The sequence below is a fragment of the Mandrillus leucophaeus genome, unplaced genomic scaffold (assembly GCF_000951045.1).
Source record: "Mandrillus leucophaeus isolate KB7577 unplaced genomic scaffold, Mleu.le_1.0 Scaffold600, whole genome shotgun sequence".
Classification (NCBI taxonomy): Eukaryota; Metazoa; Chordata; class Mammalia; order Primates; family Cercopithecidae; genus Mandrillus; species Mandrillus leucophaeus.
The window spans coordinates 884,263-889,264 of record NW_012106476.1 but is presented as its reverse complement, the minus strand read 5'-3'; the positions used below and the strand labels follow the sequence as shown (position 1 = coordinate 889,264).

Genomic DNA, 5,002 nt, shown 5'->3' with positions numbered 1-5,002 from the left:
GAATCAACTCAGTGTAACATGGTGAAAACTGAAGCCATCGTTACAGGTAAGAACCTTAAAGGGAGGGAATTCCACTGCTGCCTACTGACTCCATCTGTCTCTAGATGAGGCCTGTGCTGAGAGGTAAGTGAAAATATTAAATTTACCCTCTTCTTTCCAAAAGGAATTTCAGACAATGTTTCATTGTGGCAGAGAATCAATCTCATTTAATGATAAAAAAGAGAAAACCACACAGGAAAATAATGGTTTTCCATTTTGTTCCTCTCAAGGACTCAACTTACCTTGTAATGGTAAATATATTCCAATGATAACCATTTTGGAAATGTGATAGAATTACAATTCACCTATATTTAGTTGTTGTTTTACTTCAGTTCCTGGTTTTTTTTATATATATATATGATATATATATCATATATATGTGTATATATATGTGTAGATGTGTGTGTATATATATGTATATCATGTCCATGATTCTAATGAATAACTCACTCATCCAATGATTTGTTCATTTATTTCTTCATTTATTTGTAAAATGTCTAGCCAGATACTGTGTGAGGCACTGGGATGTGCCAGTGAGCAAGAGATATACATCTTACTTTTGTAGCTTTTATTTTAGAAGGGGAATTGGTCACGAACAGGAAGACGGGCATTGACATGTCAGAGTGAGAGGCGAGGAAATTCCTTGCTAGGAGGGCAACTTTTGAGCAAAAGCCTGAAGGTAATGAGAAAACCACTCTAAAGATATTGGGAGAAGAGCGTTGCAGCCAGGGAAAATATAATGTCTAAGGTGGGAGCAGCCTAATGCTATTTTTGAGGAAGAGTGAGACTGAAGTTGGGTGAGCTGGGCTTGGACTGGTAGAAGATGAGCTCAGAGAAGTGACGGGTGGATTGGAGCAGATCACAGAGGGCCTTAAGGGCCACCACAGGGCTGTGGGTTTTATTCTGGGTGAGATGGGAAACCACTGGCCATCTTTGAGCAGAGGAGTGAAATGATATGACATATTTCAAGAGAATCCAGCTGGCTTCTGTATTAAGAATAGACTGAAGGGAGGAGAAGGGCAAGAACAAAGCACAGGGAGATCTGCCCTCGGAGCTGTTGCAATAATAGGCTATTCCAGTAAGAGTCTATTTCAATCATCCAGATGAGAGGTGATGACAGCTTTGTACAGATTAGTGGGACTGAGATGTGACAAAAAGTGACTGAGTTCTCGATAAAATCTGAAGGACTTCAGCAGGATTTGCTGATGAAGCATAAGTGAGAAGAATGGAGTCGAGGATAACATCAGGTTTTTGGCTTGAAATTGCCATTGACCACGACGAAGAGTGATGCAGAAGGTGTTTGACGTGGGACATGATTCTTTCGTGCTGCCCTACTAGAAGTCCAAGTGAAGCTATCATCCTCAGCAAACTGCTGCAGGAACAGAAAACCAAAGACCACGTGTTCTCATGTATAAGTGGGAGCCAAATGATGAGAACACATGGACACATAGAGGGGAACAACACACACTGGGGCCTATTGGAGGACAAGGGATGGGAGGAGGGAGAGGATCAGGAAAAATAACTAATGGGTACTAGACTTAATAGTTGGGTGATGAAATTATCTGCACAGCAAACCCCCATGACACATATTTACCTATATACAAAACTGTGCATGTACCACTGAACTTAAAGTTTTTTAAATTTTTTTTTATTTTTTTAAAGTCCAAGTGGAGAGGCCAGCTGTGAAGTTAGATATATCAGTCTGGATCTTATGGGGGAGAGATTGGGCCTAGACATAGAAATTTGGGAGTCATCACCATAAAGGTGGCATTTAAAGCCATGAGACTGAATGGCATCACCCGGGAGTATGTGTAGATTTAAAGAGGCAGATGAGTCACTTGAGGTCAGGAGTTTGAGACCAGACTGGTCAACAGGGCAAAGCCCCATCTCTATTAAAATACAAAAATTAGCCAGGCATGGTGGCGGGCACCTGTAATCCCAGCCACTCAGGAGGCTGAGGCGGAGAATTGCTTGCATTTGAGAGGCAGAGGTTGCAGTGAGCCGTGATCGCACCACTGCACTCCAGCCTGGGCGACAGAACAAGACTCCATCTCAAAAAACAAAACAAACAAAAACAGACAGAGACTGGAGTGATGCAGCCAGAAGCCAAGGAATGACTGAGCCACCAGAAGCTGGAGGAAACAAAGAAATGAATTTCCCCTAGAGCCCTCAGAGAAAATAAGACCCTGCTAATACCTGGATCTCAGGCTTCTGGCCTCTGGGATCTGTGAGAGAATAAATTTCTGTCGTTTTAAGCCACCATCGGTGGTAATTTGTGATGATAGACACAGGAAACTAATGCAGTATCTCAGTTGTCTTTAGGAAGTTTTCATATTGGTCACTTTTAATTGCTGTGTTTCTTTTCTCTTTGTAAAATGCTATTTTATTCAGTTCTTCAAATAGCAATTTTTAACTCTCTAGCATGATTTATGCAAATATGACACATAGCTGTACTGTACAACACATTGAGTTTTTTGTTTATGGTATTTTCCTATTCAGAATGTGACAGGGCCAAGATACCGTATGTATTCTAACAAAGCTCGCTTGCTCCCTTAACTAACTTCTGTGTGCCTGTTGTGACCATCTGTGAGGTCATCCAGGAAGAAAGGTAAAACCATTAGCTGACAATCAAGACATGGGAAGCGTTTGTAGTGTTGACTCCTGTTTTGCATTCCTGTGGAATAATAACCATTCCAGAAGCTATCAACAGAAAACAAGATGGCAGTTTGATCTATTCCTTTGCTGATAGCTGCTCCTTAAATATACAATATTCTATTGCCTCTCTTTATTGCCACATCCATAATTCTAGTTTATTACATCATAAGCAATTTACTATAGGCCTATATTTACTGCACCTTTAATTCCAAGGCTACGGATTTAAATTGTAGGATTCCCTTAGATAAATGCTCTCTTCCTCACTCAGCTTTCCTGTTTTTGGTTTATCTTTGGAGCTCAACACATTCTTGGTAAAGATTCCATGCTGGATGGATTTGGATGGGAAGCAGGTGTTTCTTGACCTGATGGAAAGTGAATGGACAGAAGAGATTGGATTTTTACCTTTCAGAAAGTCCCAGCCAAGAACAGAGTTGTGGTTAAGGACAAGGACAGCTTCAACTGCAAACTGGCTCTGACCCAGTCTGCTATAAGTGTCTTCAGGTATTGGTATCCTTTGAGGCACGAGAATGGGGTTTGATGTCATCCTTGAGACAATAACCACATCCAGGCTCACTCTTTGATGCCTTAAAGAGATTTGCATTAATTCACTAGGAATGGCCTTTGAAGAATTAGAAAATATGGAGCAAGGAATTATGGATGTACTTCAGAGGGCAGCTAGTAAGAGAAAGGCCGTGGATTATGCACAGTTTAGTAAACACTACTAGTAATTTTCCTTAATAAATTTGAGTTGCACCATAAAAACTACCCAAAGCCAAAGTTACTCTTATTCCAGTGTTATTCAATACTCAGTTTAACTCATAAAACATTATTAGCCATCTATTAATGTCTAAGAGTATGCTAGGAGAAGTGGAAAGTACAAAGATGAAAGATGCTTGCTTCCTGCCCTCAGCAGAGCTTCCAGTCTTTTGGGACACTTCGCATTACTGGTGTAGAGTACAGAAAAAGAAAATAGGTATAGCAGTCAATTATTCTTTCAGCAAAGCAAAAAGCCTGCTTTTTGTCTCCTCCTATGTGGAATCTTTCCTGATTCCTCCAGCCAAAGGTGAACTCTCCCTTTCTTTTGGTAACATAAAATCTACTACATATTTCAAGGAATTTATTTTTGTGTAAAATAAGCCTACATCCTGCTCTGCCTGTTCCTCGAAGACTGGGACAGCATCTACCAAAATGTGCCTTCTCTTTCAGAGCTAAATGCAGTGATTTGGTCGTAGTATGTTGGCCCCAGTAAATGGTCCTTCAGTTGAACTTATTCTCCTCCTTGTGCCTTCACAGTATGCCTCACAAAGTAGTTTGTTCTGCCCAGACAGAGGCCTCTGAGATAGGCAGGGAAGATGGAGGGTGGTTATTGAGGTCTGTAGTGAGATTGCTTGACTTTTTCCATTACTGCCTTTTTAGTGATGATTTCTCACTCTCTCCCAACAATCACGGCCCATTGTCCCCAAGCACTTTCAAAGCTTACTTTTCATCAGGCTGCCAGCCCCTTAATATCATGGAGGTATGGCTCATCTCCTGTTCAACAGCAGATTTTAGGCAAGAGCCAGGAATATTGCCAAAGAATTCATGCCAAACTTTCATTCTTATGAAAGTCTGATCCCTTTAATGTCTCTTGAGAGCAGTTAATAGTTTTAGCTTTTAACATCTCATTTAAATGACACATATTCACGCTGAAGAGCTCATGATTCTATTTATCTCCTTATTAATTAAATGAATGGAATAAAACAAGTTCACAACCTGTGGTTCCAGGGAAGCTATATTATGTGTTGCATCCCAATTTTCTAGTTTTCTTCTTCCGTATTTGTTATTTCTCAACCTGAAATTTCTTGCTGAGAAGAACATATTGCTGTTAAAGATTAGAACTGATATTTGAAACCAAAATAAATGGAGGTTCAGAGCTCCCACAGAGCAGTATCTACCAATGTGTGTGCATAGATGTTGCCCATGAGATCTTATACATTAAGAGAGTTTAGTGGTCAAATATGTTTGGGAGGCACTGCTTCATTTCATCCTTCTTAAAAATTCACACCATACAATAACATTTGTCTCTCAGAAGTCCTGCAGGAAGGGAAACAACTTGAGTGTTTAACTCAGTATCTCCCAAATTCATCTGATGACAGGACAGTGTTCCTTGTGACTGTGACATACAGTGGGATTGTTGTCTTAGGAAACACATTTTGAAAAGTTTGATCCATAGATCTACTCTCTTTGGGACTGTCTAAAATAATTTGCAGTCTTAAATATTGTTTTGGAAACAATATTTTCATTTTGTTCATTTTAATGAAAATGAAAT

At 39.9% G+C, this 5,002-nt stretch overlaps 1 protein-coding gene across 5 annotated transcripts in view; it reads right to left on the bottom strand.

The window, feature by feature from the left end:
- GRIK1 (glutamate receptor, ionotropic, kainate 1) overlaps positions 1 to 5,002 on the bottom strand; it is a 460,689-nt gene that overhangs the window by 191,654 nt on the left and 264,033 nt on the right. The gene's annotated exons all lie outside the window — the stretch shown is intronic.